This window comes from Cydia fagiglandana, chromosome 9 (assembly GCF_963556715.1).
Source record: "Cydia fagiglandana chromosome 9, ilCydFagi1.1, whole genome shotgun sequence".
Taxonomy (NCBI): Eukaryota; Metazoa; Arthropoda; class Insecta; order Lepidoptera; family Tortricidae; genus Cydia; species Cydia fagiglandana.
Genome location: NC_085940.1, coordinates 964300 through 991065, shown reverse-complemented (window position 1 = coordinate 991065; position 26766 = coordinate 964300).

Here is a 26766-nt window from a genome sequence, read left to right as displayed (position 1 = left end):
TTTTTTATAATTTTGAGCCATGTTCATTCACTGATATCTAATATGTCTTAAAATTGTTAAATATGAAACGGACAACGGTGTCGTCACGCCATCTAGCCGAGCATAGGCTAAAGGTGTGTGCGGCATCTATCCGAGAATGTTTTTTTCTTGATTTCCGAGGCAACAGGTTTCATTTTATACATATTTACGAGAAATATAATACGAGTAAGTATGTTAGTCAGGTACATACGTAAGGCACTACACCCTTCGGTTATTGAGGGTTGTCAAAATTCAAGTTATTATCTTATATGTTCGTGCACGCAAAGGGACGTCAAGGTGTGTCAATCCTGATAATTGCTAGGGGCCCACTGATTAACAGTCCGCCGGACGGTATCGGCCTGTCATCAGTTAGAACAAAATTTTGACATTTCCGAACAAATGAAAAGCCGATACCGTCCGGCGGACTGTTAATTAGTGGGCCCTAAGCAATGCTGAGTCGAAAAGCCGAACGGAGTCGAGAATGCCCGAAAGGAGGAGTGTCGCCCCACCGCCAATACACGTGAATGTTTTTTATGACACCCGTCAAATTAATCTGACGGTCGACTGGGTACGCATGCGCTAATGAGGTTTTAATCGCCGTTTAATTGCTAAAGTGGGACAGACGCCGGTTCGCGGAATACGGTAATAGGTGGCAGGATGTTCGTAGAAACGGTTTTTAGGGTTCCGTAATCATCATTCGCTGCCCTTGTCCCTTCACTTGGGGTCGGCGCAGCATGTCTTTTTCTTCCATACGTCTCTGGGCCCGATTCGGATTTTGAAATAGACATCTATTAGACATCTTTTAGACATCACCAAGATACGATAACGATATGTTTAAGATCTAGATTCTTGAACGATTTCCACAGGATATGACTTAGAGATCCAATACACTAATAGATATCTTACTCTATCTAACGTAAAAGTGACATTGGTTGCCCGAATTGCGCTGCAAAAGAGAACTAGTGTCGTCTCTTGTGAATATCTTGAGTTCGAATACGGCAGTCTGTCGTCCGTCATCTCATCATTCATTTCCGTTCGTTTCGTATTATCTCTCACACAGCCCATCCACCTTTTCCTCGGTTTTCTTTTCCACGTACTTAATAAAAATAATAAATAAAGTAATAAAAAGGTAAAAACGAACCTTATTGTGCGACTCTCTCCGTCCGTCTGTCTGGCACAAAAATAGGTTTATGAAGGAAAAAAAAGAACCATTTCTCTACCCACCCATATCTCCGAAGTTTAGGTACCAAAGAAAAACTGTCGTGTTTGTAGATGCATGAAATAATTGAAAGTTTATACGTAACCAATGATATAATACCACAAGAATAGTACATTACTACAGAGGCCGGGACAAAAGGGGTTGCCGGCCGAAGACATATAGACGGCCGAGCGAAGCGAGGCCGGATAGGTCTGAGCGCGGGCAACCCCATTTCCCGCCGAGGTATGTATAGTGCTTTTCTCAAACATGCAATGAAATAAATAAAATAAAAAATCCACGAAACCCAAGTTTTATTTATAGAAAAAACTAAAAGTAAACTACACCCAAAATATAACTAACACGTACCTATATCTTTATCACGCGTATGTTTTACACGAGTCGTGTATTTTTACTACCCGTATATTTTCATGTACCTATCTTTGATTTTTTCGCCTTGTATCCGTCTGACTGTCGTTTTCGTCACATAAGTTTACATAGTCTTTCATGTTGATATCATGTTTCACATAAATCGTTGCTTTATGCATGGAGAAAATAAGTATAATTTCCACAGTGTTCACGATTTTGTAGTTACTTTCATTTCTTTAAAATATGCCACAAAACTGTTTCTAATAAACTGTAAGCCATTTTTCTTAGATTCTAAAATAATAAAATTGCCATAAGCAACCATATAGATACTTCGTCTTTGACTTGACGGCAGAGGCAGCAAGTTATTTAAAATCAATTCTGGTTACGCTGCCAATTCCAACTCCTACGATTACAATTAAATTTAATTTCATTATTTTGTCGGGACTCATATTAAAGTAAAAAAATCAACAACGCACCATAAATCCAATAAAACAGAAATACAGAATGAAAATTTTTCAACTTTGCCTCCTTACAATTAAAAAAAATAACTACGCGTGTTTGAGTAGACCTTTTTACCGCTAACGTTTAGATGAAATATTTTAAATGTATTTATTTGTGTAGTTAAATATATAATTTAAAATTACAGAATTTGGTTAATGATGTATTATTTATTAAGTTCATGTTGATTTAAAGCCAAGCGCGCACCACCATTTTTTGTCGCGCGATAATTTAGTCGCAGAAATGTAACGTATGGGTTTATATGGCGGTGCGCGCATATGCGACAAAAAAATCGCAGCGATTTTAAAATTGTGATTTGTTACATTTTTCCGCGACAGCGCGCGACGCGATTGTCGCAAAGTGAATTGCAGCATACGAAGCTGTATGGCCCCGCGCGCACTGCGATAATAAAATCGCAGCCGGGACCTCAGTCGGCATTTCGCTCTCCAAGCGTCAACATATCGGAACCTGCTTCTCCAATGGAGTTACAAGATGAGACGCTAGATGTTGACCGTTTAATTATAGAAATAGAAGGAGATCACCTTTGTGGTATAAATACTCAGTCATACAGCGATTGCATATTGTTTCACGACAAGCGACTGGTACGACATCCATGTCGAGAATGAACAAATCGTCGACTTTTTCATCGCAGTGCGCGCACTGAATTTTCTGCGATAAATTACAGCGCGATTCTAAAATCGTGTCGCAAAAATTAAAATCGTGGTGCGCGCTTGGCGTTATACAAATAAAACTGCAAATTGTAGCAAACATTGTTTTTGTTTTTTTTTTATAGGCGTAGTGGCAGAGTGTCATTACGAACCATAAAGCAAATACTGCCTCTAGTTTTTTTTAATGGCTGAATGCCACGATGCTGTGTCACAAATATCTGTGAAATGGAAATTAAAAAAGAGGACTTTGCCGGCCTAGGCCTGCAAGATTTGTATGAAATTCCATTAAATACCTCTTGTCCTAGCCGAACCTGAAACGTCATACTTCGCAGCCTATTATAAGGAACATAACATCAATATTTCATTGCATGTTTGAGAAAATAATAGTACTACCGTACAGAAAGGACACTTCCTACAAACCCGAAGTTTGACAGCAGTTCAGGGTCGAATCATGCTATCCCTTTCTAATATATGGCACTATCCCTTTCGGCTATTTAGGGTTGTCAAAATTCAAGTGATTATCTTATCTGTGCACGCACAAGGAAGTCAAGTGATGCCAACCCTAATAATTGCTCGGAGCAATGCTGAGCCGAACGGAGCCGAGTTCGACCGAAGTCAGGAATGTCTTCTCCCCACTGATACTTAATACCAGATTATGTTATAGATCGACGTTTCAAAATTAAAGCGCTTACCTTGTACAAATTGTACAAGTTGCGTTCAGTCGCGCCTGGGCAAGCGAGAGATGTACACGTGCTAACGAACTCCCGCACACTGAAAGAGAAAGAGACAAACTTATGTTTAACGACGAGTATGACAAAGATGAATGGAATGCGAAAATTAATACTTAACAAAAACAGATTCATTCGTAAGTATTTTTTGTGCTTCTTATCTATCAGTATATATACCTATCTTCTTCCTCGCATTATCCCGGCATTTTGCCACGGTTTATGGGAGCCTGGGGTCCGCTGTCAGCTTGACAACAAATTCCAATAATTTATGTAGGCACTAGTTTTTGCGAAAGCGACTGCCATCTGACCTTCCATCCCAGAGGGGAAACTAGGCCTTATTGAGGCTTATTGGGATTAGTCCGCGGTTTCCTCGCGATGGTTTCCTTCACCGAAAAGTAACTGGTAAACATCAAATAATATCTATTAGTACCTAATAATATAATTTTACGGAACCCTCGTTGCACGAGCTAGACCACTTGACCGCACTTTGATCGGTATTTTTTTTTAATTTCCGAGTCCAGCGGGCTATGGAACTTCCTATGCCAGAGATTTTATTTTTTTTACAAACGTGACTTTTCTGTTCTGTATCTACCTAAAGCTTTGTAAAATATTATTAGACTGAAAAATCATTTCAGACTTTTCACGCAGGTACAACAGTCAGCAGTAAAAGTTATTAAGGGCGAGGTGTTAACTGAACTGATCATAACTGTATTGTTAAAATTTTGCCTGGAAATGAGTCATAAAAGCGATTTAATATATTTTTTTAGTGCATATAAGAGGATAATAGTGGAGGAGGACTCCATTACAAACGTAGACCACATTTTCCTCTCAGGATATTGATATTATGGATGGGTCGCGATCCATGGTGGGTCTCGAGCGAATATTGAGTGGACCCTGGAGCTACTAGGGCATCTACAGCTTGGCATAAAAGAGTAGAAATTAAAAAGTGGCAACACTGTAGTGTCGTCCCGTTTTTTTATATAAATTGGTTAGAAAGAGACGACACTAGAGTGTTGCCACTTTTTAATTTCTACTCTTTTTTGCCAAGCTGTAAGCGTTGCCAATCATATTTTTATGCCCCCTTTTTAAGGCGGCCAAGAGGTGGGTCCCGAATAGGCAGTTTTTGTAAGGTGGGTCGGAGCCCAGTCAACTTTGGGATTTGGGAACCACTGATTTAGGTACTTTAGCAAAAAAGAACAAAGGGTTCTGCGAACCGGCAGAAGTGAAAATTCAATGACATTGTATCAGTTTTTCGATCAGGTCACGTGACCGTCTTACGAAGCGTCTTCCGTCTTACGCTCTCGCGAGTTTAATATTTTTTCCCCATTACAAAAAGTACACAGCGCCGCTAAAGAAGTTTTCACTTCAAAAATGTTCTTACTCGTAAGGACCTCTATCAATTGACAGTAGTGACTAGAAAACATCTTCCGTTACAAAGTTAGTTCCCGGAACGACGTAACGTCTTCATTCGATTAGAAAAAACGGACATTCCAGCCCTTATGTGCAAGGTACATCTTGAAACATCTTGTAGGTATTCTGATTATAATGTACAAAATGGATCCTAGAGTCCTAGCTAGCTATTTAGATAGTACAGTCACCTGCAATAATATGTTACACAACGAAGGCTGCAAAAACATCCGACTCGATTTTATTTGTAGAGCCATAAGAGCGTGTCACATTTTGAGGCCTTCGAAGAGTAACATATTATTGCAGGTGACGTACCTACATTGTAGGTTTACCAAGTGCTTCACTGTTAGTAATAAATAAATGGAATTACAGTTCTAGGCGCCATACTGTCTGTTTCCAGAGTAGGTATTATCTTAGGTACAGTCAGCAGCAGAAGTTGCTAAGCGGACCAGGTGTTCAAAATGATCTTGACGCGACTTTATTGTTAAGAAAATAAGAGCGTGCCAAGGTAATTTTGAACACCTGGCCCGCTTAGCAACTTCTGCTGCTGATTGTACAATGTACAGTATACTTTCACGAGTAACTGACGTAACAATCGTGGAGACATCCGTTTAATTATATACCGTATTCCCGCGAAATAAAGTCCAAATTGAAACTGATGCGTGTCCGAGGTTGGGACAAAAATATTAGGTTTAATAAATTTCCTAGTACTAGGCCACAAAGCAATGAGTCCATAATGTTGAGTTGCACCCACTGTATGTCTGTGTACATATGATTGGGAAAAACCGCAAATACGCAAACGATAGTGAAATTAATGTTCAGTGGATTCAGCCAGCAGACTTTTGAAAAATCGGATCGCTTTTATAGATCATCATCAACATCATGCATAAACCATTGTAAAACAAAGTCCCCCGCCGCGTCTGACTGTTTGTATGTTTGTTCGCGATATACTCAAAAACTACTGAAAGGATTTTCATGCGGTTTTCACCTATCAATAGAGTGATTCTTGAGGAAGGTTTACGTGTATAATTTGCTAGCCCGTACGAAGCCGGGGCGGGTCGCTAGTAGATAATACGGTTGCCAAATAATGGGGTGTTACACGTTTTTGTTATATCCACAGATCATTTTGAACACCTGGCCCGCTTAGCAACTTCTGCTGCTGACTGTACAACATTATCAATAAGTATTAAAAGTGCGACGAGAATCGGAATGATGTCAAGTAATATCGAATTCTCTGTAACATGTTGCGTACTTAAATTATTTGCCTTTGTAATAGTAAATTCCAAGATATATTCGCCCACCGTATCTCCTGAATACAGCTTTTCGTATTTTCTAGTCCATTAACCTTGTTTTGGTACATTCAAGCGGCTTAAGGTACAATTACCTGCAATAATTATGCATGTTACACAACGAAGGCTGTAAAAATATCTACACGATCTTATTTGTAGCAGAGCATGTCTCATATTTTTGCAAGCAAGCGTGCAAAGACGAATACTTACGCGTCTATGCAGCTACGCTTCCGTGGACAGTAGGCCTAACATACTCGTATTATTGCAGGTGACTGTACATGAAATTTCACTCGCCTTTCCAATAGAATGACTGTACAAAAGTGATATAGGAAATAAAACAAAAACAATATTCGTAGAAAATTAATTTTAACCTCATCAAATGTTATGTGGTTGACCGTTCCGCGGAATATCGCTGCATGTGGTTAATTATCAGACAGACCAATTTTAGGTATATTAATTATTTAAATTAAATACATATTTCATATAAGTAGGTACATTTGTGTTTCATTTAGAAACAATGAAAGAGTACTTTAATTATATGTAAACTGCAAAACGTAATTCAAGACCAAAAAAAGTAAGTAATGTTACCACTTTTTTACTAGCGCGTCTTGTATTTATGTACAAATAAATAAATAAAAGTACTTTTTTAAATAGTAGGAGGAAAATTACTAATGAATAAATTATCTTAGCGTGATTATTTATCAAAAGGAATTTATAATTTTAGAAACAAATTATTGCAATGGCAACATTGTCTCACTTTTTTTGGTCTTGAATTACGTTTTGCAGTATAGTAGAAGTTATTTACTACTTTAAGTAGGTACATGGCGAACGCAGATACATGATCAGTACCGTCTTTACCATAAGGCACAGAATAAATAATAGTACTAGGTACAGAAGACTCACTCTCTAACAAAACGCGTCTGTCACGATCAGCACAGATATGGCCGCTAGGTGGCGACAGCGCCACGCGCGGCTTATGGCAAACCCCAAAATTGGGGTCGAACGGATGTACTTTTAGCTACCTGTAGCAAAGCAACGAAATCGCGGAGTGAGCCACGCCTGCATAAGGGCACAAGGGGCCCGTCAGGGCCCCCATTCTCAGGGAGCCCTACTGATTGCCCCTGATTACGTGATTACCCATAATAAGTCGAATATTTAAGATCATAGTAGAAAATATTAGTTTAATTTGCTTTCTTTACTTTCCAAAAGGGCCCCAAATTCTTATGTGCTCAAGGGCCCCAGCATAGTTTAAGACGGCCCTGTACATGATCATGATTTTTTCTCAGAATAACCATCTCATACCTACTTATAAACGCCTTCAATGAATCTTTGCCTATCAGAAAGGACTATTATATACGTTTTTTAGGGTTCCGTACCCAAAGGGTAAAACGGGACCCTATTACTAAGACTTCGCTGTCCGTCCGTCCGTCCGTCTGTCACCAGGCTGTATCTCACGAACCGTGATAGCTAGACAGTTGAAATTTTCACAGATGATGTATTTCTGTTGCCGCTATAACAACAAATACTAAAAACAGAATAAAATAAAGATTTAAATGGGGCTCCCATACAACAAACGTGATTTTTGACCAAAGTTAAGCAACGTCGGGAGTGGTCAGTACTTGGATGGGTGACCGTTTTTTTTTTGCTTTTTTTTTGCATTATGGTACGGAACCCTTCCGAGTCCGACTCGCACTTGCCCAGTTTTTTTAAATTTAGCTTGCTATGTTTGTATATACGAGTAGGTGCAGAAAGACCTTAGCGAACTCTGCGTCGTCGACTGGACAGTAACGGCTCTGGACAAGTAGCATGGCGGTCTTTGGTGTCGGAGGCCAAGATCCACTTCGGGTCGTTGCGCCACAGCAGTAAGTAAGTAAGTAGGTATAAGCATACTAAGCACAGGCAAAGTTATAAGTAAGTATGCTCGAATCAAATCATGCAGGCTAAATAAGATCCGCTTCCCTCTTCCCATTATTCGATTGAGCTGAAACTTCACATCGTCGGGTAACAAGCAAAAGTCACTAAGTAGTATCAAAAAATTAAAGTAACAATGCACTTTATTACAATTGTAACACGGTTTATTGTCCAATAATTTCAATGGTGTTAGTTAGTGACTTTTGCTTGTCACCCGACGACATACGCCTACGTGTTGAGTGACAATGCTATATTGTAGGCCATGCAGGTTTTGCAGGTGCCATCGAGCTGATCAGATGATGGAAACAGGAGATGACCATAGAAACTCTGTGATCACTGTGACAAGGCAACCTAATAATTGTGTTTAGGTTTCTTATCTGTCTCGATGTGTATCAAGAATTATTTTTTGACACAATACTTAAGTTATATATAACAGTAAGTACCTCTAGTTATAAAGCACAATATTAAAAAAATATTTTTATATACATTAGGTACATGTATCATTTACAAACAATGGAATGGAATATACGAGAGTTCGCTGTGGCTGTGAGTCAATTTACACTGAATCTGACTCAAGGGTCGTCATTTTTACAGAGAACTATTATTTAACTCACAAATGGCTTCGTAATAATTTTCCGTATTATGTTACAGGTCACGTGTTCGAATTGGTATCATTTGTGGTCTTTTTTTAACATTCCTTTCGTGGTCGGAGTCAGAACTGGGTTAGTGGTCCCTAAAGATCAAGAGGTGCCTAATAAGTATTAGGTTCTTAAATTCACCACAATACACGCAGCCATGCCTTCTAGTCGTAATAAGGAAGAGGTTATCGTAGGGGAAAATGCGAGAGTTCGTCTAATTTGTAAAAACCCTGGCACGCGTCCATCTCCGAGGTTTTCCCATTACGACACAGAATGTCTAGAGACGTAATAATATCTTCCTGTAGTATACGAATGCTTTAGCAGTGTCAAACATGACATATTCGCTAACGTCTAAACGGAACTGACTTTCTCGCTCGCACTAAATAATAGGTATGCGAGTACGAACGAGATGCATAAAAAGTAAGTTACGCACACGCTAGCTGCCAGCGAATATTTCAGTGTCAAGCTGTTGGTAATCATTAGCTTATCACACGCACATACATATGACCTTCCCGGGATTCGAACCCAGAACCTCAACTTCTCGTTTGCACCGACTACGAAAGCCGACAAACATGACACCTAACCTCCAGTTCAAATTTCCCAAGACACATAAACACCGTATGATCTATTAGACAGGAAGTCTATGTTGAATGTTTGCCCGCCGCACTGACCGCACATGCACCCACTGCTAAGCACTCCAAAGACAAACACAGAGAAAGCGTTTCCCACCCAAATCACTTAATGGAAACCTGAGGACCTACCAAACTACCAAATGATTTAACCCTTCAAGAGGCTTAGGGATATAATTATATTTCTCACACACGGCACTTCAAACATATGTTCTATTTTCAATGAGTAAAACTGACATTCCATTTCAAAATAGGTGTTCCAAAATTGAAGCGCTTACTTTGTGACAAATTGTACAAGGCCATGAACTGGCAAGAACATATTTCAATGATAAAATCAAAACTATCCCAATTCATTTTTGCCTTGAATTTATTGAAATCTAATACACACTCTGAATGCGCTAAATCTGCATATTATGCTTATGCCTACTCGTGGCTGAAATATGGCATTATTTTATGGGGACACAGCTCAGAAGCGCACAGTCTATTCGTAAGCCAAAAGAAGTGCCTTCGAATAATTGTAAACGTTCGCAAACGAGCTGCATGTAAAGAACTCTTTATTAAAGAAAATATGCTTACCCTCCCCTGTCTCTACATTCTTGAAACTGCAGCTGCTTTTGTTAGGAAACATATTACATTGTACGACCATGTAAAAAGTGCCCGAAGACAGGATAAACTATTGTTGCCAGCAAAACCAAATTTACAAATGTTTAAAAATAGCCCTCATTATAGATCTGTGATAATTTACAACCAATTACCAAAAATCGTTACTAGTGAGCAAAAACCGCAATCTTTTATTAACAAACTTAAATCAATTCTAATACGAAAGGCATATTATACAATCGAGGAATTTTTATCAGATAATGAATTAGAGTAAATATTAGTTGATTATTTTAATTTAATTTTATTATTTATTATTGTTGGACTTTTATGATGAATTAAATATATAAAATAAGTAGTAATGCAATATGGATGATATTTAATTAAAATTTAATATTTTGTTTATTATTATAATTTATTTTGCAATTCTTAAGTTTAATAATGTAATGTATCATTTGTAAATAGTTACTATTAAGTAGTATTAAGATAATTGCAATGCCCTAACGGGGTATCATGTACCTACTTTTCACAATGTTTTATACCATCCTCTGTAATGAACATGATCGCAATAAATATATGAATATGAATATGAATATGATTGAATGACACCTAAATATTATTTAGTAATAAGTTAGGTATTTCATTCAACTACCATTCAATGTTGGTATCTCCATAGTTTTCCTGTTTGGTGACGTTGTGACGACACGGAATGCCCGCTGTAAGGAGTTTAGAACCAGTTTGATTCAGATCACTGATGTGACGCAGTGGTTTTCACAACTCCAAACAAGTACCTACATACCTAAGTATAGTAATGTTTAAAAAAGCCAAAATAACTTTAATAGAAGCGTGCCTTAGGTATTTCATTCAAAGTTGGTATCTCCATAGTTTTCCTGTTTGGTGACGTTGTGACGACACGGAATGTCCTCAGTGAGGAGTTTAGAACCAGCTTGATTCAGATCACTGATGTGACGCAGTGGTTTTCACAACTCCAAATAAGTACTTATCAAAATGTAAAAAAATAGGTCAAATATGATCACATGATTTCTGGACGACCCCTAAGGTGTAGTGATACGGTATACGTATTTTGCATAGGTTGCGTTTTAAAGTTATAAATAGCTGTCACCGGTACCACCCGGTACCGGTACCCAAGTTCTGTGAAAAATACTACCTTATACATATCTTATAATGTACACATATAGTACCATAAATGTAATCTTTAGCGGGAACTGATAACAGCATTACTGATAAAAGCCACCATTAACTATTATTTTCTGCGTATCGTTATCTCGCGTTCCTCGAATCATTAAGTATACGAATTTCCATTAACTACGCAATTTTATTCACGGAGTGGTACAGTCGCCACCAGGTATATCGGAGCGGCCTTGGTGCTCACAACTTTCTCAACACGCCTCTATTGTCAAGGCGTTTGAGTGCGTGTTGATATTTTTGAGCACATTGGCCGCTCCGATATATCTGTGTACCTCAAAGTCAAAGTACAAAAATCGATCTACTGCTAAATTCTCTTCTTGAGTATTCACCCTAAAGTATTTCTTTCCTTGCCTTCTTACCTTCTTGCCTTTTTCTTCATCCATGTATAAAATTGTAGATATATCTGCCTCTGCCTTATTTTGTATAGTACTCAATGGATTGTCCCACTTTTCAGAAGTGTTTTTCCGACTACAAACGAGGTTAGATAACTAAACAGTTTTTCTTGGAACGACGACTATGTTTAGGTAATGAGATTCCGCTGTGTTGTTTTGACTTTCGTTAATAATATGCCGTTAATATATTGAAGCCGGAAGAATGCGCTCGGGAATTCGCAAAATACTTTCAATCCGTGTACAGTAGTGTTGAACCACGTCTCAACCCGAGTATGGCGGCAGAAGAAGCAGCGGCGTGCGGCGCTGAAACGAGCTCGCGCGTGCACGTATCGCGCTTACAGCTGTCAGATGTGCAAGCGGCCCTGCGCCGCCTCAAACCAAAGCGATCTGCCGGACCCGATGGAATTCCGCCTTACGTGGTTAAAGACTGTCGAGTTTTGCTCGCGGAACCATTATTGCACATTTTTAATCTGTGTCTGGACCAAAGCGTGTACCCAGAGTGTTGGAAGACCACTCGAGTTACACCAGTCCCAAAGGGCGGATCCGGAACTGATGTGAGTGGATTCCGACCGGTGGCAGTTTTGTCAACGTTTGCAAAACTCTTCGAATCTGTGTTGCACGCGGCGATATTTCCGCAGGTTGAGGCGAGACTGAGCGAGACCCAACATGGTTTTCGACCGGGCCGCAGCACGGAGAGCAATTTACTCTGCTTTATGAACTATGCGACATCGGAAGTGGATCGACTACGCGGACAGGTTGATGTCGCATACTTCGATTTTCGGAAGGCGTTCGATACTGTCGATAACGACATATTGTTGACAAAGCTGGCTGCTGTGGGTTTTACGCCAAGTCTTATTAGCCTATTTGCCAACTACCTTAGGAACCGCAAGCAATATGTAGAGTACAAAGGCCACATATCGGACTGTTATCGAACGCTTTCAGGAGTAAGTCAGGGTAGCAATTTGGGGCCATTAAATTTCACTCTCATGATCAATGACCTTCCAAATGTGGTCGAGCATGCTAGTTGCTTGATGTTTGCAGACGACCTTAAGTTGCTGTTAAAAGTAAAGGATGGTCAGGATTGTGAGAGATTGCAGAGCGACATTGACAGGGTAGTAAGTTGGAGCCATAAGAACAAACTCTATTTCAATGTGTCCAAATGTAATGTAGTGTCTTATACCAAAGCCGTCTCTCCATTGCTCCACTCGTATAATATAAGAGGGGAAGGGATCACGCGCGTGTCGTCTGTGCGAGATCTGGGATTGCACGTTGAGTCGGATCTGTCCTTCAGAAAGCACATAGTAAACATATGTAAGAAAGCTTTTCGAAACTTAGGCTTCATACTGCGTCAGACAAAGGACTTTTACAACACGGCAACAGTCAAGGCTCTGTATAATGCGTTAGTTAGAAGCAGGTTAGAGAGTTGCGCCATTATATGGAACCCACACGAGAGTAAATACTCAGCCATGGTCGAAAAAATACAAAATAAATTCGCCAGATATTTGTATTTCAAGGAGTATGGGGTATATCCTTTTTACCCACTCATGTATCCGACGCTCTTCGTTCTCGGCATGGTAGGTTACACAAAATTAGAAGTGAGACGAAACTTGGCGTTAGCAACTTATATCTTTAAAATATGGCGGGGCGTCGTGCACGCACCGGAAGTGCTGGGGGCCTTGGGGCTGGTGGTGCCGCGCGCGCGCGGGCCGTGCCGCCGCGCGCCGCGCCTGCTGGCGCGCCCGACTGCGCGCACAAACTTACTAGCTAGAGCACCGTTGGTCACAGCAATTAATATCTTGAACATGATCTCGACGGATATAGATCTGTTTAACTGTTCTCTTACTGAGTTCACAGAGGTCACCTACAAACATTTAAGTAAGTAGGAAATTGACAATAGATATCGTAAGGACTTTTTAAAATTGTGCAAATGATGTTAATTAATGCTAGATTTTTTATTTATATTTATTAAAAGACATTATTATTATTGAATTTATTATGGAATTGCTATGGAATTAATTTGCTGAGTGTATAAATGTGTATTAAATGTTTTTATTTTTAAATTGATGTGACTAGTATGTAAGCGCTTTGGTATAACACTGTAATGCTTATATATGCTGAAATAAATGAAATGAAAAAAATATGGTCCATAAATTGTAAAAAAATAGGGATATCGATACAGCATCGATACAGTTCTTATTACTTCTTATCGATAACTTCTATCCCTTTCCCACCACCTGGTCTTTTCTGGCACGCGAGGTAAAGCGTCTATGGATAGGTCTTCAAAAATGATATTCAGGTTTCTAATATTTTTTTTTTCTAAACTGAATAGTTTGGGTGAGAGACACTTCCAAAGTGGTAAAATGTGTCCCCCCCCCCTGTAACTTCTAAAATAAGAGAATGATAAAACTAAAAAAAAATATATGACGTACATTACCATGCAAACTTCCACCGAAAATTGGTTTGAACGAGATCTAGTAAGCAGTTTTTTTAATACGTCTGAAATTGTAAACCGCAATTTTATTGTTACTTGCTGCTACGGAACGGAACCCTTCATGGGCGAGTCCGACTCGCACTTGGCCGCTTTTTATTAAATAATCAAAAATCAACAAAGTCAAACGCGTATAGGTAGGTAATGTAGGTATAGTCCCTACGCTATGCTGTGATTAATACATCGAATATGTAGGTAAATATGTTTTCCATAATGTCAGTATTCGGAGAACAAAATGGGGACTACGTTTGTATGGAGAAGCGCGGCGCTTCTTTCCTCTTAAAAGCGACTAAAATGAGTACCTACCTATAGTTCGTTTTTTATAGCATTAGAAATAAGGTAAACAATCTTGATGTGTCTTTTAATTGAAAAACACATTTTAAAAATAAGTTACGGCAAATATGTAACAATTATGAATCTAATACGATCATTCATATTCTTCTGCTTTCATAAATGATAATTACTGATTTTTAAGAAGCGTTTTTCAATTAAAAGACATGCCAAAATCGCTTACCTTCTTCCAAGTTCTTTCTAATGCTAAAAAAAACGAACTATAACACTATGTTAAGTTATTACCTATATTATGAAAGACGGTGACTGTTTCATTAAGTACATTTAGAGAAACAAGAGAGAATAAATATATTGTGGTTTTACATTTAAATAAAATTAACGCACCAAATAGCAATGTATTTCCCGATGATTAATTAATAGCTTAATTTGTTTTACGCAGTATTTGTGGTAATTAAATTATTATAGAATTTATGGACCTAAAATTGTTGCGGTTAAAATATGCGGGGTTTAGCTAGTCCGATGTCCTTTTGAAAGGGCAAATTAAAAATGAATTTTGAACTATATTGGAATAAAAAGTTTCTAATTATAAATCGCAGAAATGACTCTGGGAATTAAGATAGGAGGCTAACTAAGTACATAAACGCATAATACCTTTCCGGCGTAAAAATCTTCACAAATGAGTCAAATGACTTACAAAAGTTAACTAATGTAACACACAGTGGCAATTACACGCAAAAACTAATTGCCCCCGCAAAACGGCGATTCTCCGAAAGAGTGGCTACTGACTAGCGTAATTAGTGATTGTACAGAGGGCCCGCTTCGCTACGGCGAACTAATTAGTTACCCTGATTACTGATGTTCGTGAATGGCCATGTCACGACCGGTGTAATCTGACCGCCGTTGCGTTCACAGTAGTAGATTTTTTTTTGTGGTGAACGTGAAGACGACTTCTAGCGACTTTCGCCAAGGAGTTTTGGCCAAAGGGTGCCATTTTCCAGCGGTTCCGCGGCCGGCTCCCTGACAGGGTGCGTAATGCGTCGCCGTCGCGCCCATAATAACGTGTTTTGTTTTTAGTTTTTAGGATATATTTTTTGTAATATGTATGCTAGTACTTACTGCTGTGGCGCAACGATCCGAAGTTAATCTTGGCCTCCGACACCAAAGACCGCCATGCTACTCTGTCCAAAGCAGTTTCTGTCCAGTCGACGGCGCCGAGTTTGCTAAGGTTTTTCTGCACTTCGTCTCTCCAGACGATCTTCGACCACTGGACCTTGGCCCTCCAGACTGCGCGATCTTCTTCTTAGTCCGGATGTATGCTAGTCTTAAGGTATATATATCTATGATGGGCCATTAGTTGCCTGAAATGAAGATTATCCATTGAATAACTTTTGACGACATCGAATTTCGAATGGTCATGTTAGCAAATGTAGTTAGTAAATGTCATTCGATAGCGTGACGTGACGTACCTACGCGTTACCTAAGTGTATTTTGTTTGGGATTTTGAGTTTCCAAAACGTCCGGCTTGGCGTGCTGTTATTTTAGTTTTAGACAACATTTAATTCCTATAATTTTTTGCGTACTTGTACAAATAATATCTTTGAAGGCCGCAAAAATAATATGATATGACACGCTCTTGTAGCTCTACAAATAAGATCGTGTCAGATATTTTTGCGGCCTTCGTTGGGTAACATATTATTGCAAGTGACTGTACCGCAGGTCTATTTATACTAGTCGAGCGTATAGAGTTCCAGTACCAAACATGTCACGAATTGTAGCAATACTGGGAACCGTGAGATGCTGCTTTAAGAAAAAAACAATTCAGTCAACCAGAGATAAAGATGTCCGTGATTTTGTTCTTCAGCCGACCGTACAATGTACTTTGTAAAGAACATTATGTCACAATAGGATACATTTAAAAGTGGAAAAATTACTGTCTTGGTTGAGACTTGAACTTACGGCCTCTGGATCGATACTCCAGCGCTCAATCTAAGCCACCAAGACCTCATCCATAGCCAGCAAATCCTTTCCACCATATTATGGGTCAAGGACATCGTGTGCAGACGTTTCTGCCTGTTAAAAATTTAAATTCACAACAATCAGTTTCCTCGAATCGAAATCGAACTGTCAAATCCAGTATCCGCTGTGGAATCTCTATGATATACCTACAGAACAATTTAATGGTATGAATCCAGGAAATGTCAGGCCTTTAAGATTGATCCGGACTTTTATCTGGATATTCTATTTTGATCCTATCCGCATTAAAATTCAAAAATAATGGCCAATCACATTTCTACCTCTTTATAGATTCAATTTCAAAAAACCTTTTCGTGGTGGTTGCTTTACAACGTTTGAAGCATTATATGATCCCTTGTGTCCGTCAGTGCCATTTACCATGTACTCATAAATATCTAAGTTATTTTTTTTTTAATTTTTAGCCGTCAAAAGGTAACAGACAGAACAGACAGCCAAATAAAGGTACTTTTACATTTATAAAATATTTTTCACCGCACCAGCTCATAAAGGCTCTATATGCTTTTGAGTTCCCTAAGCTATACGCTCGTGGTTTAATTTTGGAATATTTCGCTTGCTCGGGTATCAATATTAGCAAGAGGTAAACTACACATTTGCCCCCTTGTAAAATAAATAACTATTAGGTACCTACGCATATATACCTACATACATAATATATCTTCATAATTTCTCACGAGAAAAACAAGCAACCATCCATTATAAGCCTCTACTCTCTAAGATTTTTCTAGTAATTGTTAGTTGTGTTTGTAAGGTAATTAAGTTGTCTTGTTCTTTCTGAGTGGATAACCACAAATGCTCCTCTAACCACTGAATACATAATACTAACAGTATCACACTTAAGAGGATAGTGGACGACCGTTTCTCCATACTTAGTTTTTTTTCCCATTTCCCTCCCTGGATATTAACACTACGGAAAATAAGTAGGTATAATAAGCGTCCATGTTCAGCATCTGAAGGACATCATAATAAGTGACTACATTCATATTCATACTATTGTTTTAACGGCCTCCTAACCTAGTCGGTAGTGACCCTGCCTACGAAGTAGGAGGTCCCGGGTTTGAATCCTGGTAAGGGCATTTATTTGTGTGTGCATCACAAATATTTGTTCCTGAGTTATGGATGTTTTCTATGGATATAAGTATTTATATATATGTGAATATTATATATACCGTCGTGTCTAGTACCCACAACACAAGCCTTACTGTGGGACTAGGTCGATCTGTGTAAAATTGTCCTATATATATATAATTATATATATATAATATTTATTTATTTATTTAAGTGACTGTCTCACCTACAAACTGCATTTTAAGCAGTAACAGTAACTTCAAAATTGATTATGTTTTAAAAATGAAAGAAAAAAACAACTGCTGTGGTTTTCTTTAAATATATGCCTCTTTTTATGTAAGTAGCTAAAATTGGCCCTAGTGAAAAAGGGTACAAGTCTCGCACAGATTAGGTGTAAAAGGGCATAAGTGTTACGTGGAACTTACACCCTTTTGCTCCTGCGCTACCTGAGACTTGTACCCTTATTCACTAGGGCCACAGCTATGTTTTCTATTGCTTCATCGTATTGTGCATAGACAGCGAGACACTCGATTGCGTACGAAAGGTGATTATTTCTCAACATTACAAATCTTACCCAAATCGATTAAATAAGTTGACGCCTTTTGGCGTCCATAGCGTCGCCGCTATCCATTGGTGAGGGTGAGAGTGTATGGCACGCCAGCGCGAGAGGTTTGACAAAAGTATGAATGTGGTTTCTTGATTACATAAATGAGCATACAGACAAACTGAAACAAGATTAGTAAGTAAAATGTATGGCTTAATTTACTCACGCATTTTTAGTCATTCGCATGACAGATTTATTTTGGGGAGGTAATAGAAGATGAATTAAAAACTAAGTAGGTAGTTAAACTGACTTATAAAAGCTAATTTCGTCGGCTGACAAGCAAAAGTCACTAAGTACTATCAAAAAATTAAAGTAACAATGCACTTTATTACACATGTAACACGGTTTATTGTCCAATAATTTCAATGGTGTTAGTGACTTTTGCTTGTCACCCGACGATTTACTCTTCAGTTTCCCAACATAAAATAATACCTACTAATATTTTATTTAACTGTCGTACTCTCTGTCGTATGTCAAACATTAAAAAATAACTAAAGATCGTTCGGAAAATCCTTATCCTCTACTAGGTTTTCGTTTACACATACGATTGGAATTGGAACAATTTACTCTGAAATTCCAGAATCGAGTGATATGTAGTTTGCCAGGCTTTTGACCCCCTGTTGTATCCTAGCCTAGCTCAACGATCAGGGCCGTCTTAAACTATGCTGGGGCCCTTAGGCACATAAGAATTTGGGGCCCTTTTGTAAAGTAAAGAAAGCGAATTAAACTAATTTTTCTACTATGATCTTCTATTTATTATGGCCATTATGGGTAATACAGTTATACAGTCTGTCCTTCGGGGCCCTGGGCACGGGCCCCGTGTGCCATTAGGTATGGTAAAGACGGTACTGTCAACGATATAATATTGACCCCCCCGTACTTAATAAATATTAGTTGAACACGCAACCGCACAACGGTACGACGCAATGTGGGATTTCTGTATAACTAATTTCCGAGCGTAGTCAGTCCTAGTTCTCATTGGTTCAGTCGTGCGGGTCGATATAGTTCTGACAAGTGTAATGAGACCTTCCAGATATGTGAGGAAATACATACTTGTACCACTCGTACTTTTTACTCTCATCTTTGCAAAAATACATACATGCGTCCAGTGAACAGAGTTGTAGTCATGATTTTTTGACTGAGACTTTGTCACTGAGAAGAGTGTCATGATTTTTTGAGCTTTGTGTTGTGCTAAATTCTGAAAAGGAATTACTTATTCAGATCAGGATCAATTTTACTAAATAAAATTACATAGGTTCCTGACAGTCCTGGCTTGGCTTTGGATACGTGGAGGAAGATTGGGTGCATTCGTAGGAGTCTGAACATACAGTAGGTACAGTTGTAGTTTGTTGTGCATAATTATGTACGAATATGTACGTACTTGCTATAATTTCAGTCAGTCTCGGTACAAAAAGTAGGTACTAAGTAAAGGTAAGAAGTAGCATGACAAATACGAACATCAGGTTGACTGGTACAAAAGGTGGACTGGTAGAGAATGCCGTGTAGCATTCAATCCGCCTTTTGTCACTGTATATTTTTTTACTGTGCAATAAAGTTTAAATAAAAATCAATAAAATAAACATCACTGAGAAAATATGTTAGAAAACAATTATGCACTAGGGCAAACCTTGGCCATTCGGTGATACGTAGTTATTCGGTGATAGTCAGTTTTACTGTCTTTTAGCCGAGTTACTCGGAAATTTTTTTGCTTAAAACAATGTACCATGGATGTGACTAATGTGGTTTAATATGGTTTCAAGTAATATAATTACCAGGTAACGCGGATAATACACATTAAAACTGACTATCACCGGATAACCAAATATCACCGAAAGGCCAAGGTTTGCCCTACATTACATCTGTAGCTACACGACCCTAGCCGCCGCCATACAATCCGAAGTATAGCTAATACTTGCCACGCAATAGCAACACCACTAGTTCCCGATACGGCGCAACGCTAGTATTAAACTTTTTCTCATCCTCCGGACTATTACATTTCCCGCGAAAACCGCAGTGCATTGCCTCCAGTACTGGGAATCTAGAAAGTAGGATATGGATTTCTAGTGTACATGCGACTTTTGTGTTAAAGCGATTTGAAACTGCGTTACGGGTTGTGGATTAGTCAGTAAATGTATTGTCGCTATTACGAGTAAGAGGGAAGTATAACTTACTGACAAAAATAACTTTTTTCATACAATTTCCATTTCACCATAAAACATTTTCCACTAACTATAAATCTGAACATATCACTTTGATTTTGATGTCGATCGCTTCAGCATAATATATTCTAGGTTATAGGTTTCGCTTTTATTTTATTTTAATTTTGTATTTCATAATTTGAAAAAAAAGGAATACCTACCTAGTTTTTCATTTTGTCAATGACAAACTAAAAACCATGGAAGATGGAAAATCGTTTTCTCTTTTTGTATGGACGATCAAGTGCTATACTTCCCTCTTAAGGCCCCGTAGGTTCAGGTTCCTGTCTTTCTCTCACCTCACTGAGCGTAACAAGTGAGATGGCTGCGCGTGCGTCATGTAGATATGAGAACAGTCGGACAGTTGGACATACGAACAATTTTAACCAAGCTGAATTGGAGACTTCGCGCTCGCTCGCTCAATGAATTTCGCTAGCGGTTACCGCAAATTCTAAAACCTGTAAAAAAAAATTTGTATTAACACGGGTGCAAAACTCCTTCCTTCGGGCATACTCGACTCTGTTCGGCTCAGCATATTGTTCCGAGCAAGTATTAGGTTTCACACAACTTGACTTCCCTTTGCGTGCACGACCACAGATGAGATAATGGCTTGAATTTTGACAACCCTAAATAGCCGAAAGGGATAGTGCCATACATTAGAAAGGGACACCATGACTCTACCCTGAACCGTCTGTCAAACTTCGGTTTTGTAGAAAGTTTCCTTTCTATCTATAATATAAATATCTATAAATAATAGTACTACCGGTACTATTATTTATTCTGTGGTATCAATATGATCGGGTACTAATAAAGGCCGAGCTACACCGGCTTGCGTGTGCGTGACGTGCGTGTGTGCGTGCGCTAAAATGTTGGAGCCGCACACGTCACGCAAGCGGTGTGCCATCTCTCATAAGGATCTGTATACTACAACTCCGCACGCGCACGTGCACGTCACGCACACGCAGCCGGTGTGCACAGGCCTTAATAGATAGCTCTACTAATACATGGGCTCTACTAACAATTTGGTATACAAAGTAAACTGCTATTACTCCGATGGTCATTATCTGCAACGCATTGGGGTTGTGGCTGCTTCACAGATCAAATCATTTGCACACTAGATATTGCATAATACCTAGTCATTTGGCTAACTTTTGACCACCAAGTTTCAGAAGTTAAAGAGAGAGAGTTTTTTTTAGCGAAGAGTCTCGTAATGACGAGTCGAGTTCTTCAGTTGTAGACTCAAAAGACTCGAGTTCCTACCAACACGAGGGAAAGGTAGGTATGAGAAAGCTGCTAAATAGTGGCAGCCACAGCTAAACTTTTTTGACGTTTTCGGAAAGACAGACAGACGGACGTATAAAGTTGTATCCAGACGAGACTATTTTTCGCCTATCTGATGAAATTCTCCGATCGAACAGGCCGTGCGGACGCAAATACCAATTTGATTCCCCGATCACATCAGCAGGTGCGAACACAAAAATGCCAATTTTCATAGTAGAATGCAAATTGGTGATTTAATTTGTGTATACGTGTGGACGCTAGATGAGATTGACCAATTATTTTCCTGAACAAATCGCCTGATTTCGTCAGTCCCGTCTGGATACCCCTTAAGACAGTTGATAATGTTGATACGCGGTATCTACGTGTGGTGATCTGCGCTTTGCGTATTATTGCCTCTAGTAATTGGTTTTCCTGGAATCCATTATGAGCGGGATAAGGACACTGACCGCGATCAGGAGGCCATTCGGACTTACGTTTTGACATCAGAATGATATTTAAACGATCTCATTTTGTTCTTATTCGCTTGCACGCCTCGCTCGACCCTTTCCATGTAGAATGTAGATTGTATGGGAGCGTTTTCCACTTATCCTTAATTTATAAGCATTGTGGTATTGGTATCGTAATAGTATATTGCTTCTTCTTCCAATCCTGTTCAGGCAGGTCCTGCAAGTTATCGGATTTGCTAAAAAGGGGGCTTCAGTTCACCCACGCCATACACGGACTGCTCGAGCAGTAACCCAGTGATCAACATATACGGACTGCTTTTGCATCTTGACCGCATGATGAAATTTCACCGCGCAGCCAACCGCCCGAAGCAGTTGCAACTGCTTTAGCGGTTCGTGTATTGCGAATGACGATTTTGTATTGAAACTGCAGATCACCCAATCAACGGCGACCGCTTGAAGCTGTTGCCACCATAGAATAAAGAAGTAAGTGTATGGCGGACGTGTTTTACCTAATGCCGGCTGTACACACACGCCTAGAGTCTCAGTACCGCTCCGATGAAGAACGAGACGAGAAAGGACCAATTGTGTATATGTATACACTCGTTCTCGGTCTGTCTCGGGGTCCCTCGACGAGTGTGTACAGCCCGCATACGGTATAAATCATTAATTAAGCAATCTCGAATCCAGGGGGCTCCAAACTTTTTTGCCTGAGGGCCATATTGCGTCTCAGAATTTTCGCGCGGGCCACCGTCCGCATCGAGGGGGGGGGGGGTTGGTTATATCTTGCTGAACTGATACTGATAGGGCTGAACACCTGGAGCCTGGCTCCCGCGAGCCGGATTGGACCGCTGTCGGCGGGCCGGATTGGAACGCTTCGCGGGCGATTGGCCCGCGGGCCGGGGTTTGGAGAGCCTCTAATCTAATGTCATCTATAAAGCAACTAAGCAGCGTAGTTGACTTTATAGGAGTAAGCTGAAAGCAATTTAAAACGTCTATAGTCAATTAAGGTCTATGAATAAACTCCAATTAACAATTTCGGCTGAAATTGGCTTTTGATTCAGGACCTACTGAGCCAGTCTCAGAGGAAATTGGTATTGCCGAGTGACTAGTTAGTTAGTTTTACTGGACACTCTTCTCAAATCGACAAACATTGTGTCTATTTTGCGTAATAAGTACTTAGAAGTGGTCGTAAATCTTTTGCAATATTTGAAGCACAAAATATGTATATAGATATTGTAGATTTATACAAAGAAGATACGGGGTCAAGCTATATAAAACCGTTTAAAAAAAACGAAGCTCTCTAACCACCCCAGTTCTTCAGCGCCCTCCAGACTATGCGCGTGAATCGCGGGCGAAGCCGCGAACGCGAGTGTGGAGTCTAGTTCGCTGATATGCGAAATCGACTCCAGACTCGCGTTCGCGGCTTCGCGCCGCGATTCGCGCACGAGTGTGGAGCGGGCTTTCCACGAAACCTAGCAAGGTTTTTAGGTTGCTTACCTACTGCCTCCTTTTGTGTGCACAAACACTTTAAAATTAGTGTGTTTTAACTGATTTTGAGCAGGATATTCACGTCGACCATACAGGTCTATGATGTCGACAACAACTTTTGGCATTCTGTCACGATTCTGTCAACACAACAGACAAATCTGAATGGTTTACAACTTTTTGTAAACTTAAGCCTGATGTACGCTTTCGGTCCTAATTTAGAACTTACATTTTTAGTGTACAACTTGCGTTTTATAGTAGTAAATTGTATGAACTCGCATTCAACACTAAATCAATGTGTAAACAGGTCCTCAGAGGGGTCAAGCGATATTGCAATCTCGGTCCATTACGTAGTTGTGTCGAAAGGTGGCTCATGAACACCAAGCTTAAAATTAGCACTACCTTTTTCACAACCGTAACCTCTTTAGTTCTTAAAACTAATTTCCTTTTTCGCAAAATCGCAAATCGAACGTTATTCAAAAATTCGAACGCCAAAATCTGCCTATAAATAGCCACAGAAACGTCGCCCGCTCATTCAATTCTCACACTCCAAAACTTCAACAAGCAGTGTTAAATATAAACAAAAAAAAAATACAAAAAAAGTGTTAAATCTCAATCTCTCATTCACCGTGATAAGAATCCCAAGAATCTCAAGATGTGTTATCCTTGCTGCTCTCCCTGCTGCGGGCCGTGCTGCGGACCCTGCTACTCCTGCTGCGCGCCTTGCTGCAGTCCTTGCTGCGGGTATCGGTGCTGCTGAGTACTACCTACCAGGAGGATGGCAGCGCCTGCCGTGGCGTGGCCGCCTGCCAGCGAAGCAGGATGGTTGACCCGCCGTGGCGAAGCTGTCCCATGCACGCCAGCGAAGCAGGGTGGTTGGACCCGCCGTGGCGAAGCTGTCCCATGCACGCCAGCGAAGCAGGGTGTTTGGACCCGCCGTGGCGAAGCTGTCCCATGCACGCCAGCGAAGCAGGATGGTTGGACCCGCCGTGGCGAAGCTGTCCCATGCACGCCAGCGAAGCAGGATGGTTGGACCCGCCGTGGCGAAGCTGTCCCATACACGCCAGCGAAGCAGGATGGTTGGACCCGCCGTGGCGAAGCTGTCCCATGCACGCCAGCGAAGCAGGATGGTTGGACCCGCCGTGGCGAAGCTGTCCCATGCACGCCAGCGAAGCAGGATGGTTGGACCCGCCGTGGCGAAGCTGTCCCATGCACGCCAGCGAAGCAGGATGGTTGGACCCGCCGTGGCGAAGCTGTCTCATGCACGCCAGCGAAGCAGGATAGTTGGATGCCGTCGTGGTGACGCTGGCCCATGCACGCCAGCGAAGCAGGATGGTTGGACCCGCCGTGGCGAAGCTGTCCCATGCACGCCAGCGAAGCAGGATGGTTGGACCCGCCGTGGCGAAGCTGCCCCCCACTTGCAAGCGAAGCAGGATAGTGGGATCCTCCGTGGCCCGCCGTATCGCCGGGGAATGTATGCTGTATGATTCTTCGTGTCGCGGCCAAGCCGTTTAGTGCAGTGTCGGAAGCTTGTTTAGTTTTTTAATAAGATATATAACTTACATATTTTAATCCTGTCTTTTCTTTTGCGTTTTTATCAGTTATCACGAGTGGTAGCCTAATAGTCCTTTTTCCAGAAAGGCCAAATTTGTCAGACCTGAATCTGGACTATTAGCCTTAGCCGAGATGGCATCCTGCAGCTGCAGACTTATCGAGTTAAGCCAAAAAGTCTGCAGCGATTTTGATCGCAGTGCAAGTGTTATTTACATCATCATTTCATAGTAGTTTGACGTTTAAAATGACAATGACACCACTGCGTGGGTTATAAAAATCGCTGCATACTTTTCTCGACTCTGCCGAAGAGGTCTGGATAAAGATAGGTTTAGGTCTAGCCGAGAGGGCGCGGACAGGTTCAGGTCTAGCCGACGGGGCGCGGACAGGTTCAGGTCTAGCCGAGAGGGCGCGGACGGGTTCAGGTCTAGCCGAGAGGGCGCGGACAGGTTCAGGTCTAGCCGAGAGGGCGCGGACGGGTTCAGGTGTAGCCGAGAGGGCGCGGACAGGTTCAGGTCTAGCCGAGAGGGCGCGGACGGGTTCAGGTCTAGCCGAGAGGGCGCGGACGGGTTCAGGTCTAGCCGAGAGGGCGCGGACAGGTTCAGGTCTAGCCGAGAGGGCGCGGACGGGTTCAGGTCTAGCCGAGAGGGCGCGGACGGGTTCAGGTCTAGCCGAGAGGGCGCGGACGGGTTCAGGTCTAGCCGAGAGGGCGCGGACAGGTTCAGGTCTAGCCGAGAGGGCGCGGACAGGTTCAGGTCTAGCCGAGAGGGCGCGGACAGGTTCAGGTCTAGCCGAGAGGGCGCGGACAGGTTCAGGTCTAGCCGAGAGGGCGCGGACAGGTTCAGGTCTAGCCGAGAGGGCGCGGACAGGTTCAGGTCTAGCCGAGAGGGCGCGGACAGGTTCAGGTCTAGCCGAGATGGGGCGCGGACAGGTTCAGGTCTAGCCGAGAGGGCGCGGACGGGTTCAGGTCTAGCCGACGGGGCGCGGACAGGTTCAGGTCTAGCCGAGAGGGCGCGGACGGGTTCAGGTCTAGCCGAATCTAGTACAGTCAGCGTCCAACACTTTAGCAGCCAAAGTAGCCAAATAGAACCAAAGTACACCATATATTTAGGCACTTGTCCCACCGCCGGCGGTGAGCGATAAGCGAGTAGAACGAGCGCGGCGCGGCGCGCTCATTCTTTCTTCCGTGAGAACGATAAACTAGAAACGAGTGGGCGAGCGGCGAGAAACGAGTGTTAGCTCCAATAGTTTTTGTCGCTCCGGTCGCTCGGCTATAGGCGAGTGTTCGAGTGCGACGGGCTATTACTCGCGTCACTCGCTCGGGCGGTGCAGCGTAGCCGAACACGCAGACTGATTCGTCTCGCAGCTTGAGTTCTAACTACGAAGCGAGCATCGCCTAGCGAGTACCGCTGAGCTAGTTTTATCTTATCGCGGCGACAAACTAGTAGAGCGAGTGTTCTCGCCCGCAGTGTGAACAGTCAGCGATGAACTATGAATATATGTGTCTCTTGTTAATCGCTTACTCGCTCTTGGTGGGACAAGTGCCTAAGTCATATTTGGCCACCTTGACCTGCTATTCAGGCTTTACAATTTTATTGCGGAGTATATCGGAGCGGCCAAGGTGTTTCCAAATATCTGAACAAAGCCTCCATGCTCATGTTTTGTGTCTTTTGTGAGCGCCCTGGTCACTCCGATGTATCTGATGTCTGATATATAACTTACATATTTTAATCCTGTCTTTTCTTTTGCGTTTTTATCAGTTATCACGAGTGGTAGCC